Genomic DNA, 16,697 nt, shown 5'->3' with positions numbered 1-16,697 from the left:
TTGCTCTTCAGAGATTTTATTGACAGTACGTTTCCCCTACATTCCTACTGTTGTCCTGCCAGTGCAGCTCCAATGTGGGGGCACTAGTGTAGACATGGTCACGGTGTTGTGCAGGCCTGGGCTAGATGATATAGTGGTTACATTGCCACCAGGGTGCCTGCAGTCCTGACTAATGCTAATGCTCCTATTGTTGAAGTTGCAGCACCCATGTTAACAACAGTGGAAATCTTTTAGAAAAAGAGGGCTAGCATAACAGCCAGCGTTTCAAAGAGCCAGTAACTCTTGTCATCAGTCAGTGCCCTTTACCATGGTGACTGTTCTGGACTATGCATTCCTCATTCCATTCCCCAGCACCTCTTCCTCCAGCCCTTTCTCTGCTTCAGCAAGATGGTTTGTTGTTTTCTTCCTTCTCAAGACTGAAAAGATACATGATTCCATTTTTCCTTCTCCCTCAAACCAAGCATAAACCAGCACTTCCTCCATTCACTACTACCTTGTAATGACATAAAGCATCACCCAACTTCATTCTCTTCATTGTATCAGCTTCTAATCTCCATTTTCCTTTTGGCCTGATTATCTGCCAGCCACCATTCCTTTACCAGTACCTATCATAGATAAATAGATAGCAGACCTTTCCGTCTCACTTAAAACCACAGTCTTCCAACAGCATAACCTCTTCCCTGTCTCCTCTGCTGACATTGGTTTAACCTCAACTTTTTGTTTCCAAGGCCAGAAATCTTAGAATAAACTTTTGATAACAAAAATACACCCTTTTTGTTTGTTAGGGTGCCCATTGCAACATCCGGCACTTTGATTCTGCCCGTGATGGAAACTCTTGGTCATGTCAGAGACATTTTCCATCTCAGCTACTGCAATTCCATCTTGTGTGTCCTTCTAACCAGCTGCTCATTTCCTCCCAACCCATCACAGTGCTCCAGGAGCCCCTTCTCGCCATTGCCCACTGCAGTTGCATCTGGAAAACCTTCCCCACCCACTAGAGCACAAGATTCCTCTCTTTGCTTCTCTCTAACTTTATTTAATACATTTAAATTCTAAATGTAACATTTTAAATGTCCAAATATAGGTAAAGCAGTACAAAAACTGTGTGTAGACTAGTCCTAACTGACTTAAGCTAAACTGCAGTAAGCCTGGTTAAACTGAAATAAATGTCCACACAGCCTTTTGTACCACCTAAATCAGTTTATCTGGTGTAAGTTGTAGACAACGGTGATATTTCAGGAATGTCTTTCCTTTTTTTTGTCTCCCTGGAGGATTTCTTGGGTTTAAATATGCTTTAGTTAAACACAAGTTATGGGACTCAGTACAATGGGTAATTGGTGAGGATTCTATGTTCTGTGGTATACAGTAGATAAGACTAGAGGATCTAATGGTCTTGTCTAGCCTTCAGAATCTCTGACTCAATGTATTTGGGATCTTTTTCAAACGATTAATTGAGAGGATTCTGAACAGAAAGCTTTTTCTTCCACTTGTTATCAGGCAACCGAAGCATTTAAACATCTGAATAAAATTCATTTCTTAACAACTTTCACTTCCATTGTACTTGTGATGTCATCGTTGTACTGGCCCTCTTGTCAGCCATCGAGTATTCCAGAGCAGAACATTTGAGAAGAGCCCTCTTCTGTTGGCACTTTTTTTTTTTTTAAAGGGGTTGCAGGAAGCTTTCAAGTTTTCATTATGCATCATAAAAATAAAAAAGCTGATGAAAGGGAAAAATGACGTGAGAGTGCCATATTCTTTCTTTGCAGGTCACCTTTAATATATAACTCTGCATTGATAAACAGAATGTTTAATTATTCTTTAGCTGCATATTTTTGAGGCACTCAGTGAGACGTGTGCTTAAATGGCTTCCTGATTTGGGGTCTTAAGCCTGATCCAATGCTATTGAAATCAATGGAAAGAGTCCAAATGCCTGCAGTGGGCTTTGGTTCAAACCATTAGAGTGGTTCAAATCTGGGAAACAGGTCACACAAGGGAAATTCATTTGGTGCCATCTCATTTTAGTCCCCACTCATCCTTATCATGAGCCTCCTCTATACACCTGGGTACAATTCTGCAGGAGTGGCGCTCTCTGTTCTGGAGAGGCCCGGGACTGGAATAGCCGGGACTGGTGTAGTTCAAGAATGAGATTTAGTGGCTGAAATACATTTAGGAAGTTGGCTGGCACAGTGGCTGCCCTTGCCAAGCATAGCTGAAGCCAGTGTTATCAGTCTCTCTCTCGGACACTCCCGCCCCCATTCTGGGATACTAAAAAGAAAGTTCCTTAAAATGTAAAATGGTTGTCATTCTTTTTCTCCTTGTCTACTTCTCCCTCTGTCTGAAAAACAATACTCTGGACCAGCTGAACAAAATATATCTCAATCAAGAAGTAGCCCATCGGTGATATTATGTGGGATCCATGAGGGGAGCTCATGTGCCAGGTTCTGTTCTTGGTTACACTGATGTAAATCTAGAGTAATTCTATTATCTGCAGGGAACTGAATTCCTGCAGATTTATGCAGAGCAAAAGCTGACCTTAAGCAGGAAACAAAAAAAATCAATCATAGTTCTAAAATTAATTCTGGGATAACTACAAAGGTTCCCCACTGCATGTCATGTTTTTGTTAACTTCCCAACAGCATGCTATTACCATTTTTCTGCTCTTCCTTTGACTTCGTTGTTTAGAGTGTCCTTTTATATCGGAACCTGCCCAGTGATCGCTAATTTGGTTTTAACCCTTTGTTCCCCTCTACATTCCTTGAACAATCTTTCCCACCTCAGTGCTGCTGTATTTCATTTTTATCAACACAAGAAACAGTAGTGAATGTGCTAACATGATGTAGCTGCGGCAGAGCAAAACCTTAGTGCAGATTTGCTGCACTTTGTGGCACTAAGTGACTTTGCTGGTGCAATTTGTAAAGGGGTAAAAGACATACTGGCACAAAGAAAAGGAGTACTTGTGGCACCTTAGATACTAACAAATTTATTTGAGCATAAGCTTTCATGAGCTACAGCTTACTTCATTGGATGCATTCAGGAAAGCTTATGCTCAAATAAATTTGTTAGCCTCTAAGGTGCCACAAGTACTGCTTTTCTTTTTGCAAATACAGACTAACATAGCTGCTACTCTGAAACCTGTCATACTGGCACAAGTCACTTTTTAAGTTAATGCAGTGTGTGTACACTAGGATTTTGCACTGGTGAAGCTGCTACATTGGTGTAGCTACACCAGTGCAAAACAAAAGCACCAGCATAGATGTGCCCCAAGTCATACCCCTTATTGGAAACTCTACATTGGCTTTCCTCTGACCTCAAAAGTTTGTCATCCTCACATTCCAAGCCATGCATAATCCATCCCTGCCCTCATTTCCTCCTCCTCCTCCCCGTTCCCACTGCATATGCTTCTCCCACCATGACTGCTGGAGTGATCCTTTTGTTTCATTCTCCCACTTTGTGAGTTCATCCCTGTATCTCTGTCTTTGGAACTCCCTTCTCCTCAGGTACCAAAGACTCTTCCTCATCTATATTCCCCCTCAAAACATGCATATTCCATGCTGGCTCTTTATGTAAATCAACCAGTGTAAGAAGTTGTGTTAGGGGCAGCTTTAAGCAGAAACTTAGCTGCCACCATAATTATGAAGTGTCTGCATCCACGCCACAAAGAAAGGTACTTTCATTTAAAAATGCATATTTATGTCTACACTGCTTTCAGCAATCCAAAGCTGCAGATTCACCAGCCATTGGCTGCCTTTTGTGTTCATAACGCCCTCTCAAGCCCAATCTAGAGTTTAAACTCATTGGCGTGGGGCCATATCTTCATAATTTATTAATAATTCAGCTACTGGTAGCATATACTATGGTAACTGCTTCACACAAGTCCATGCATTCCCAAGTACAACTGATCTGATTCCCAGTTATGGAAATAGTTTAACTGTACAGAGTTAGAAAATATTATTTTGAGTATACACAAAGAATCAGAGTAGCTTTTTCACTTCTCTGGTTGTCATTTGAGCGATTTGCAGCTGGGGTTCTGCTAGTGACCTTTTTGCATTAAACAACAATGCAGAAGGAATCACATCATGTTAATCCAAGGCAAGCCAGAACATCACTATTATAAATCTCTCAATTGTTCTGTTCCTTAGTACAGCTATTTGTTTAACCTTAGGACCTGTAGAATATTTTTCGATGTGCTTTTTCCACTAACATGCGTAAAATAAAAACTCAAGTTAAGACTGAGCATGACACTTGAGAACCCAGTTCCAATGGTCTTTCCTTTCAATTCACTTTTGTAAACGAGAACCCAAGAAGAAAAGCAAACAAAAGCAGCGTGCAGCATAAAACCTCTCAGCTTTTGTAGAACTGTGAAGCAGAAACCGCCAAATACATGGAGCCCTCCTGTCCCTAAGAACGGGATAGCATCATGAATGTGTAAAGTGCTTTTTACAGTACAGGGCGTGAGTGATTCTCTGATTAATTCAGTCTTTTTGTTTCTTCCCAAACATAAATGGACACGTCTCAGCTTTCCTGGCTCCAATACTTAAAAATAAGCAGTGAAATATATTCTGTGGCTTATTTATTGGCAAGCCCTACTATTAAAATAGGAAAATTTGGAGAAGAGAAAGTTAGCAATGACAGTTTCACCAAGTGGCTTTTTTGCAGGGTGGATGCATCACTGAAAATGTAGGTAGCTATCTGTTTGCAACCACTGCTCAGTAGCTCACATTTATGGTGGTGTGCAATCTTGAGCGGCGCCGAGTGCCCACAGCTCTCAATGAAGTTAGTGGGAATGGAGGATGTTCAGCAACTGACAGGATCGGGCCCTACAGTGAATCATGGCACTGTGGTCTTCTCAATAGAAGCTGAGGTCAGTCAGCACCTTGCAGGATCGTGCCTTTCTGCCGATAGTGATACCATAATTCTATTGGCCATGTGTAGATTCCCAGTCATTCTGTTTGGGTCCAATTTTCACTTCCAGCTCTCTTTCTGTGTTGTTTATACTGAAGAGCAATTGCTTCTTATATTTAGCAGCTTTTCCCTTCTGGTTTTGTTCCCAAACTGATCCCTTGTAATGGCATGCTTGTGCCACTCCCCTGTGTATAGTCCAGCCTTTAACAGGAGCTAACAGCTGCAAACTTTAACCTTTATGGACTGTTTTAAGGAAAATGGGTGTATTATGGGATGGGATGTTCACCCCACATCAGCTCTGAAGGGATTAAGGTGGCTCAGAAGTGGCTAATTCACCTTATAGGTCACACCTAAGGGAGAGTCAGGCTTGAGGGAGCTGCTGCAGCCAAAGGGATGCACCTCTTCCCCGGCCCAGGCTGTTGCAGTGAGAGAGGGCTGGGGGGAGTCCTCTTTCCCTTCTGCAGCCACGGGACAGCCTGCAACCCAAACCCCTCTTCCCTGGCCCCACCCCAGAGCCTGCACCCACAGCCAAAACTCTCACCCCCCCCCAAACGTTCTGCCCTAGCCCTGAGGGTTTTCCTCCCACACTCCGAACCCCTTGGCCCCACCCCTGCCAGACATCACCTCCACATGGATGCAAAACAAAATTCATTCTGCACGTGGATGTAAAATATTAGTGGGGACATTGTGTGTACAGGAGGCAATTTGGGTCAACAGAAGGAAAAGTGAGGCAAGAGAGCTTTTCTATTAACAAGTAAAAGAACCTCAGAGCATCACAGAATGTATGTCACTAAAATCTGAAGAAGAAAAACAAGCATTTCTAGACCTTCCCTAAACTAGTCTACTTTTCCTTAAAATTTCCTACTGCTGCAACCACAGGTGGGAGCTGTGGCATAGATAAAGCATGGTATCCTCCAAGATATTTGCTGCTGTGTCATCTAGATCTCTGATGGCCTGGTGACAAAATGGCTGCTGCCCTGTCTATACTAGCACTTCAGTTGTTGCTACTGCCAGTGGATCCTTACTAGTGGTAGAAATTTTTCTTGGGGCGGAGGGTAGGGGGGAGTTTAGACACAGCTATAAGGAATATGGCTTTTCTGCCTGGAAGATGGACCAGCTGATTTAAGTGTTCTTTTCCACATTAAAAATATCTATGATCCACTAATTTTTTTTTCTCCAATGCTATTGTTTTTAACCTCATTCTGGAGATCTCCCTAAGTAGAAAAGTAATCTTTTCCAGGCCAAAAGCAGTATCTTCTAATGTGATTAAAAGCTGAATCCTGTTATCATTGATGTCAATGGCAAAACTTTGATTGACATCAGTGAGAACAGGAAAGGTACCTACTGATACAAACAAGGTCTCTTAAACCCAGTCCTGTCTGTATTGCATACATGCCCACATACTCCAAAATACTTTAAAACTTGCCATTCAGCTGCACACATTTCATTTTTAGCAAATATGGCTGAATATGGGCACAGAAGCTAACCATTTGCTTATCTATCTTAAATTTTTTTTTCCTTGAGAAGGGTCTCATATCAAGTACACACTAACAGTAGCACTGCATCATTAGAGAATTTTTCATATTTTCAGGTAAGCAGGCTGCTGCTGGGGAAAGAGGATAGCCCATTAACACCTTGGATCAAAACAGGCTAACTTCCTTTCAACACAGAATATATTTTTCACATAGGCCCTTGGTGCCTCTGCTGCATTCAGAGTTGCTGTGTTTCAAACACTGTACTATAGATCGCTCTTTGTGAATGGGCTTGTAGGCTGTGCTGATGAAGTCACAAGTCTTGGATTTAAAATTCACTTTGCTTGCTCTCTCATCCACTGCCTTGTGAATTCTGCGGATGTAGGGGCAACGGGACCCCACATTACAGGCCTAATGAAAGCAGGGCTTTTTTAGTTTCTAAAGCACCACGTGTGTGTAACTTACAACTCTGAGAGCCTTTGGCAACGCTTTATAAATGCTGTTAATTCACAGCTGGCATCTCATCCATATGGGAAAGATTTTTTTTTTTTAAAAAACAAACACCTAATAGAACCATTGAGAGCATCCCAGCACTGGAAAATGGGAGGGGGGGGAAATTATGCAAAAAGCCGTATTTGCCTCTGCAGAAGACTTGCCTGGAAGAATATTGAAAGCCCTTCTTTCTGCCACAGCACAGGGCTTCTCAAGGGTTTCAGGTGCCCAGCAACCACAGTTTGACTGGTGCAGCTACAGCAATGATAAATGCAGTGAGGTAGCAGCTGTGAGCACGGTTAGCACAGTAAAAATGATTGTGCCAGAGGTGATAGGCCACAACTGATGCACCACTAGGACCAAGCCCAGGCCTTTGGAGGGAATTTTTGCAACTAGATTTGTGGGGGTGCAACAACACAAGGCATCTATGTCCTCTGCTGCAGTGGGGAGCTCAGTCAACTGGCATAGGCCGGTTGAATCTGGGGGTGCCAAGTCAAGCTAAACTAGGGGGTAGGGGGAGGGACCCAGCAGCCTTGTCTGCATGATTACATGTTTAACATGCTAGTGACCACCAGTGTCTCAACTACACTAGGGCTCCGCTCATTGCTGTGACCATATCCAATGTGCTTGTACAGCCCCTAAAATGATTTATCATTGAGAAGTGTGGGAGCACCTAGGAGCCCCATCCAAGGCTGGGGCTGATTGTAATGGGCACTGTGCAGTCACATTGTGAAGGTCAGTCCCTTTCCTTAAGAGCTTACTTTCTATTGCTGAGGTTCTAATTTTGATTAGGGCTTCTGGAAGCTATTGTAGTAGAAATAATAAATGAATAATAGTAACCTAACTTCCTTGATCCCTTGTGGGCTAGCTGCGTGCTCCAGTGGGCTTTGTAATAGATGTGGTATCACAGCAAAGCTGGTGCAAGCTGGCAGGACTTCGGAGGGCTTGTCTGTGTTCTTAAAGAAAATGTAATCTCCATTATGTACTGAATGCCATCTGCAAGAGGCTGTGGGGAGGAGAGGATGGTCTTGTGGGTGAAGCACTGGGCTGAGATCAGGAGTTCTGGCTTCTCTTAGTAGCTTTGCCACTAACTTACTGAGTGACCATAGGCAAGTCTTTTAACCTCTCTGCCTTAGTTTTATCATTTGTAAGTGAGATGATTTTATAATACCTCAGACAGTGTAAACGCCAGAGAAGGAATATCCATAGCATGGCCTCAGTGTGTGCCCAGTGTTAGAGCGATGGTATTCTTGGGCTGGACTCGTCTGACTTTTGATGCTTAAGGAGGAGCACTGGCATCTCTCGTTGGAAAAATAAACCTGACACATATTTGGCAAGGCTATGAACCACGGTGCCGGTATCAGTTCTCATTAGGGATTCTTTTGTTGGCAGGCTGAGATGGGTTGTACAACAGAAGTGAGAGCTGTCTCATAATGGAAGGTAAGTGTAAACTGAAATTGGCCCCTTCCAAGTTTTGGATGCAGATTTGCAACACTTAATATCTTGTGTATCATGCATTATTATCAGTTGTACTACAGCAGTGCCTGGAGACTCCAACCAAGGTCAAGGCCACATTGTTCTAGGCTCTGTACAGACACATAGGGACAGTTTCTGTTCTGAAGAGCTTATGCTCTAAATAGATAAGATTGACAAGTGTGCTTATGGACAAGAGTGCTAGTGGAAACAGGTGAAATGATTTGTCAAGGACATTCAGCAGATGAGTGGACACATTGGGAATAGGACCTAAATCTCCTGATTCCTAAACCAGTGCCCTTTCACTATTCCACACTGCCTCCCATACAGCTTGAGCAAAACCCACAAAAGATTCTAGATGAATTTGGAGTAAGATTGTTGCGTAGCAAAACTCAGTACTGACTTTATTCGAGCAAACCACATGGACTGGAACACAGAAATGCCATACTGGATTAAACCAGTAGTTCAAGTTATCCTGTGTCTGGCAGTAGCCAGTATCAGATGCTACAAAAGCAAGTGCAAGAAACCGTGTAGTGGACTCTTATGGAATGACCTCTCCCTAGGTGAAGTTTCTTCTTAATTCTGTTTTATGTCATGAAGCATGAAGCTTTATATTCCTTCTAAAATGTCTGTGTTTTAACTTAACTAACATAACTCTGGATGTTTTTATTTCCCTATAAACATCTAATCCTTTCTGAATCCTACAACTCTCTTGGCCTCAGTGATATCTTGTGGCAGTGAGTTCCACAAGTTGGTTATACACTTTATTAAAAAGGAGTTCCTTTTGTCAGTTTTAAATTAGTTCCCTTTCAATATCCTTTTATTCTTACCTTATGAGACAGTGCAAAAACAAGTGTACAATTTTACAATTTGCCTTCTCAATGCCATTCATTATTTGGTGTGCCTTTATTATGTCCCGTTTTATTTGTTTTTTCCTCTAAACTATCTCATTCCAATCTTTCCTTGCCTCTAATTATCTTCCCTGAACCCCCACTGTAGTTCTGCTACGGCCTGTAAAGCACACCACCACCACCAGAGGATTTTTGTATTGATTCCATTCCCTGTGAAGGCTGTTTGGGAAAACCAGAATGCCTACTAATATCAGGGACAGAACAGCCTTAAGAGAGAGTCTGTGGCCTTGTCAACATTAATGAACTGAACCATTGCTGATCGCTGACCAGTATTCAGCAGGGATTCAGCTTTAGCTGTTGTTGTTACTGGTTCAGTTTTGTAGTGCAGGAGACAAATTCACAAAAAATAGGCATGCTATCCTTGCTGGTCATGGAATCAATGCAATGGCTGCTGAACCCTGAGTTAGAGAAAATAGTCAAGCAGAAAGAAAATTTGAAGACGTTTTATAGTGTGTTGCCACTTGGACTATTTTATTGCAGAATCTTGTGATACTTGTTTTTTCATGAAGTCACAGCTCTGGGAGTCATGTGAATATATCAGAATCTCAAATTTCATTTAAAAAAAAGAAAGTAAGTTTCTAGCCCTTGTGGTTGCAAAGAGAAGCTAGAAACAGAGCTCTAAAGGTTCAAACCAGAAGGCAAATAAAAGGACTTTCAAAGTTGTAGTTTTTTAAAATCCCATGATTTGTAAGCATATCTCATGATTCTGGGGCTTGACTCATGATTATTGAAACTGTGATTTTGGCAACACTGTTTATCAACCAAAAAAACTTCCAAACAAGCAAACTGAACCACACGTCCAATAGAGTGATGTTAACAAAAAGCCATACATAATAAGGAGACTGCAGCAACTCTTAGGGCATGGCTACACTGGAAACTTAAAAGCGCTGCCGCAGGAGTGCTCCCATAACAGCACTTTGAAGTGTGTGTGGTTGCTCTCCTAGTGCTCCTGGTAATCCACCTCCATGAGGGGATTAGCTCCAAGCGCTGGGAGCCTGTCTACACTAGCGCTTTAAAGCGCTCAGACTTGCTGCGCTCGGGGGGGTGTGTGATTTTTCACCCCCCCCCCGAGCCAGCAAGTTAGAGCGCTATAAAATGTAAATGTAGCCAAGCCCTTAGAGTATGTCTTCATCACAGAGATAGTACAGACAATCAGCAACCAGGCCTGAGCACCTGCGTTTGCCTATCCAGGTGTGACCAGCCACTCTGCAAAGTCTCACTGGAGTTCAAGTGTCCTCACTGACCCTTTGTGACTCACCTCTGTATGTTGGCATATCTGGGAGCATATTCCATAGTTCTCTGTGTGTAGTAAACTGATCCACTCTATGATTGTTTCTAAGTTGACTGTGGGAGCACTCATCTGTGTGTGCATGTGGAGGAATTGTGGGAAGGCATGGACAGACCATCAATATTCAAGTGACTTAACCTGCATCCTCACTGCAAGTGGGTGGAATACCAGCCTGAGTGAAAGCGTCACTTGGCTTTTAGCTTGTAAAGCCAGAAGAGCCGGCTAGCCTTGGTTGAAGACATGATGAAACTTGGGTGAGAGACTTTTGTATCTGGACAGGAAGGGGCTTGGGGAAAGATCCTGGGCTAAATCTGCCGTGAAGTCATACCCATAATCACAGCTGCTCTCCTTGTTCTGTTATTGACTGAGCTAGACCCCAAATGCACAGCTGACAATGGGAATAAAGGTGACAGACTGAACTATGTGTAGCAGTAGTAAGACCACAACAAAATCTAATTGCCGCTCATTCTCCTGTCAATATTCAGCCAGCAACCTAAGATTAGTACTGTAAAGTTTAATCTAAGGATTCCGTTTGGGCTTTATTCATTTAATTTTTGGAGATCTGTTTTTAGCAATTTGAGTTTTATGTAAATGTCCAAAAATCTGTTTTATGGAGGCTTTCTCTTTGTATTTATTATGAGTTATGTATATATGAGTAATCTCTTTGTAATATTCCCTAGTGCACTTTAAAGTGCACTAAACACTCTTTCAACTCTTTAAACACTCTTTCCAACAGCACTACCTTAAAGCACACTAGGGAACCCTTAGTGCGCACCAGCAGGATCTACTCAGGCCAGTTAATGTGCAACACATTACTGTACTTTAGAAATCAATCCTGTCAAGTGCATTACAGACAAGCCCTTAGACACAAGCCACCATTTCTGATGTTTTTCTGGTGTTTATTGGATAAACATTGATTTCATTTTGGAAGGGGAGATGAAAGGAGGAGTGTTTTTATTAGTATTTATTGGTTAAAACTAAAATCAGAAGCCCTACTTACACCTCTCTAGAAGAAAACCCCACCATTACATAGTCACGGCCTCATCCTCTCAAATTAAAGGCCTGTCCAAATGGGGGAGTTTTGCATCAATGTGTCTACACTGATGGAGCCATGCTAGTCAAATCCTTAGGCCAGGTTGCCACTAGAAAAAGTTTGTTGGTATAACTATGCACACAAGCCCTCCTAGTGTAGATACAGTTCATACTGGCCAAAAAAAAAAAATAGTGCTTTTGCTGGTATAGTTTATACAAGTTCCCCAAGAGAAATAAGCTATATTGGCAGAAACACTGTTATGCCATATAACTGCAGGTACACTAGGGCTTTAGCTGTTATAGAAATGTCGTATATGTGTATGTATGGGGAGAATCATACTCCTAACTGGTAATAGTGTACCAACAAAAACTGGCCTGGCCATAGTGTGCATGAGCTGCACTAATGTAAAAGCTGACTTGCACTTGTGCACCTTACACAAATCTGAAATTGGGTTATCCCACACTAATGCAAGTTGCTTTTTACACTTATCTGCACTAGAGGTTTGCCTGAATGCAGCAACATTGCCACTCCAATACAAAAAGCCGTCATGTACACAAGCCTTCGGTGATGCAGAATGTAGATGTCTGAATGAGCAGACTGGTGAGAAAATCCTTAATAAAAAGGTTTGAGATAAAGCAGGGGTTCTCAAACTCGGGATGGTGACCCCTCTGGGGGGTCGCAAGGTTATTATGTGGGGGTTGCGAGCTGTCAGCCTCCACCACCAAGCCCCAATTCATCGCCAGTATTTATAATAGTGTTAAATATTTTAAAAGTGTTTTTAATTTATGGGGGGAGGGTCACTCTGAGGCTTGCTGTGTGAAAGGGGTCACCAACACAAAAGTTTGAGAACCACTGAGATAATGGATCAAAACATCCAGAGAATTGTGCAGCACTGCAGAAAAGCAAACCACTAATATTAAAGTTGAATTACAAAGAGAAAACAAATTGGACTTACTGGGAAAGAAGGTGTATTATTACCTAGTTAACACATGGTAATTAATAAGAGGTAAACTGCTAGTGAAGACACAACAGTCTGTAGCTCTCACACGTTAGCAGGTTGAGATAAAGACTATGAGGGAGCCTAGGATAGCACTAAGAAAAAAGAAAAGGAGTACTTGTGGCACCTTAGAGACTAACAAATTTATTAGAGCATAAGCTTTCGTGAGCGACAGCTCACTTCATCGGATGCATCTGATGAAAGCTTATGCTCTAATAAATTTGTTAGTCTCTAAGGTGCCACAAGTACTCCTTTTCTTTTTGCGAATACAGACTAACACAGCTGCTACTCTGAAACCTAGGATAGCACTAGTTTTCCTAGTGAGGACAAGGCTTCAGAAGGGAAGGGTTTTTTATTAGACTGTTTAAAAATGCTGTTCTTTGTTAACACCGATTTTGCTTCAACAACTAATTAGCATTTTGGATAAAGACCATCTTTGTGAAAGATTCAGTACACTTGCCTTACACATCAGATATGAGGTCTTCTAATGAAACCAGAGATGACTAGACTTGACATTGCCAATGTTTTTAAGGCTAAAAAAAAGTGTGTGTGTTTCGAGGGGGAATGACTTAAAAAAATAAACAAACCACATTTCTGCTGCTTTTTTGGATGTATAAAGAACCCCCAAAGGGCAAAGCCTAGTTTTTAAAAAATAATCCTTTGCAAGTCACCTGTGAAGTATCAGCATGCATCTACCACCCCATGGCCACTTTGAATGAGTAGTAGCCTGGAATACCACTCCCAGTCTGTGCGGAGTAGGTTGTGTGTGCAGAATGACGGGCAGACCAGTGCTCCCCCTGTTTTCAGAATGTGAGCGCACACACTGAAATTACTCAACATACTCACACCCACTTTAACAGTCTCAATGATATTACTATTTATTATTACTCCTTTTTTGCTGTCTCATATCTTTCACACACATGTGCCAGCTGATATGGGAACTGTGACATACCACACCCCACAGGCAAGGAAGAGGGTCACATGACTTGCTCCCATTGAGAGCACTTTAAAGAAGCCGATAAGCTCTATCTCTCATTTAACTTGGCGTTTGGAAGATGTTTGTGGAAATTTCTGCAAAGGGGGTGACATCAGTTGTTGTCACAGCTGCTGAGAAAGTCTGCGAGACCATGCCTGTTGAGGGTGTGTGTGTAAACATATATCATTAATAGATAAAATTTAAAACAAAAGGCAGTCCATACGCTGAAGGCTGGTGGTATGTTTCACTGCTCAGGACGGATGCGTATCAATATAATCAAAACCTAATACAACATTACAGTAAGTTAATTTGAAAAAAAAAAAGAAAAAGATACTAGCTTTGGAGTGCTTAAATTTAATATGAAACAAGACTTCTCCCAGGGGAATTCCAACCGTTTAGCATGTGGGACATAGTCCAGTTGCTAGCTGTACATACCTAAAATAAACTATGCAAAATTCCATATTCAGAGCCAGACTCTGCCAACTCTGTGAGTAAACCCAGCTAGCTATCACAATCTTTTCACTTTGTCCCCCTCTCCCCTCCACCTGGACTAGGATTGCAATAAATAATTCTGTTTGAAATAGAATCTCAAAGCTCAGTATTTTTGCAGTGTGAGATCTAAAGCGTTTGTGTGTGTAATTCTCAATGCCTCTAAAGTGATACACAATTTTGCATATACAGTAGTTACAAAGAATTCAGTAGGGAATTGGTTTCAGAGTAGCAGCCGTGTTAGTCTGTATTTGCAAAAAGAAAAGGAGTACTTGTGGCACCTTAGAGACTAACAAATTTATTTGAGCATAAGCTTTCATGAGCTACAGCTTCATGAAGTGAGCTGTAGCTCACGAAAGCTTATGCTCAAATAAATTTGTTAGTCTCCAAGGTGCCACAAGTACTCCTTTTCTAGAAGGGAATTGGTTGTCTGCCTGTTGTAGGCATAGACAGGTTCCGACAAAAGGAATTAAAATGTAAAGAGTAGAGACAACAAAGGGTTAAAAAGACTAATTCTAATATTTCAACCCTAGGTGACAATATCTCCGTACCCATGGCACCATTGTAATCTGCTGATTTGCTCTGACAATCCAGCTACTTCTAAATTGTAGGATGAGACTATGTTGATGAGAGAATATTTCCTTTATTAAACCACAAACTTCAGAGGGACTCTGTTAAAACTGAAGAGAACCCTTTGGGATTGCTGTTGAACTGGAAACATTTTAGATTGTGAATTTTTTCTTGACACCTTGAAGACACCTTATGTATAATTTGAAGCTACCAAATCTGCTATACCAAGAATCCAGAAACAGGACAATTGGAAGATGCACAAGTGTCAGTCTGATAACTAAACGGAGAATAACTTTGAGAAGGTCTTAATAAGTAGACAATAATTTTTGTCTTGTCTTGGGTTTTAGAGTCTGAATTAAAACTGTTTGGCTCACTAATAACTTTGTGAAAGTAATCTACTTCTGGGGATGGGGGTGGGGCAGGTGGAGGGAGAAGGGGATGGGGTGGAGGGTTAATGCAACCTATGTGAATCATTCCTGAATCTTTCTGGGCTTTTCTATGTGAAACTTTATTCATCCAGACTTCAGAATTTCTCTGCAATAAAACTTCCTGAATGACATACCACACAATGTTTAGGAATTTATTTAATACTAGTGTTACTGTCAAAGCATAGAAGCCAAACTATACATACTGTCAGCTTGAAGAATGTAAGTAACGACACTACCCCAAGCAAATATCAGGGTAGACTCTGCCCCACTATGGTTAGTTCTACACAATGCCTGAGATTACACTTCTGAACATATCCTGAATGCTGTGACAGAAGTATTTGTCACTCAAAGTATTTATAGTTCTAATGCTTTGAAAGACAGATAAATGCGTATTTTTACATGAAACAACAGCTTTGCGAGAGAGAGAGAGAGAGAGAGATAATGGACCTCATAAACCACAGCTACTGTTGCCTAAATCACTCATTTCACCACGATAACTGTATCATATTTAGCCAATGACCATTTTGATTGTGACACTGCATAGCATCCTGTATGTAGTCAAAACTCTCGTATTGTCAAGGTTGTATAAGAAATTCCAGTTTATATTATATTTTATATTATTCAGCAAGTAAAACAAAGATATAGAAAGAGATAACTTAAGAAATACACAAAAGGTGGCAGAGTTGGGGTAAGCACTCAACTTTAACTTTTCAAATTTCCTGACTGTTGAGGATTTAATAACTCAATGTGAACATTGTATAACACTATTTTGGCATGGAATTTCCTTTAAAAATTAGGTTTAAAGAAAACCACTCGCAATGTCAGCTTTTAGGCTCCCAGGAATTTACTGAATCTGGAGTTTTTCAGCTTGACACATCTGGAATGCAATCATCCTTAATGGAGCCCTGAATACTACATTGATTGGAACTATATGGATACCAGAGAGAAAAAGAGCTTTCCAGGTCTTAACCATCTGAAACCTTAGCTGTCTCAAAATCTTCAATCATCTCAAACATAAATGGTTCAGCAGCCCCAGTGTTCTAAGCTTTTAAGGTTGATTTAAAAATAAAAGTGGATAGTGCACTTGTTTGGGAAATTTCCCCATTTTGAATGCTCATAACTTGACATGCTTATTTTTCTCAATAAGGCCTACAAATCAAGCCAGCGCTGATGATTCTGCCGTTGTGGAGTTACCATGTGCAAAAAATGTTTGTTTGGAACATATGAGAGAGAATGGGGTGTTCTTCTGGCACACATAACTGGCAAATAGTTGGAACGGATTGCACTCAAACTTTCAAGAATGATCACCGCATGAATCACCTCTGGGTTGAGATAAAACACAAACATTTTCTCCCTAAAAATTAATTTAACACATTTTTGTGTAACTGAAAAAGGGAGTTTAAACTGAAGTTGGAACTCTAACTACCAAGTATCTTTCTCCTCCTCTCACTAATGGGGCCAGACTGTCCCTGACCCATGCATGAGTGTGCAGGGGTCCAAGGAATTAGACAGGCACAAGATATTTACTTTGTGTTTCTACAGGGCCTATTGTACAGGGCCTATTGTACAAAACTGTGGACAATAGCAGTTCATGTGCGTGGGGAAGTGCAGTCAGTGGCCCCACAGGTGATGGGGAGCAGGTGCGGAGGTGGCCCTAATTCTTCCA

The 16,697-nt window shown here is 41.4% G+C and overlaps 1 long non-coding RNA gene across 2 annotated transcripts in view; it reads left to right on the top strand.

Annotated features, from left to right (window-relative positions):
- The window catches only part of LOC119853571, a 66,913-nt gene extending 51,909 nt beyond the window's left edge, over positions 1–15,004 (top strand). The window contains exons 3-6 of one of the 2 annotated variants that reach the window (XR_005292130.2): positions 8,259–8,306; positions 10,591–10,792; positions 12,070–12,171; positions 14,567–15,004. This is a non-coding gene — a long non-coding RNA (uncharacterized LOC119853571). The remainder of the gene's footprint in view (positions 1–8,258; positions 8,307–10,590; positions 10,793–12,069; positions 12,172–14,566) is intronic. The other variant, XR_005292133.2, reaches the window with a different exon arrangement.
- The last annotated feature ends 1,693 nt before the right edge of the window (positions 15,005–16,697 follow it).

This window comes from Dermochelys coriacea, chromosome 3 (genome assembly GCF_009764565.3).
Source record: "Dermochelys coriacea isolate rDerCor1 chromosome 3, rDerCor1.pri.v4, whole genome shotgun sequence".
Classification (NCBI taxonomy): domain Eukaryota; kingdom Metazoa; phylum Chordata; order Testudines; family Dermochelyidae; genus Dermochelys; species Dermochelys coriacea.
This window is presented reverse-complemented; position numbering and strand designations above follow the sequence as displayed.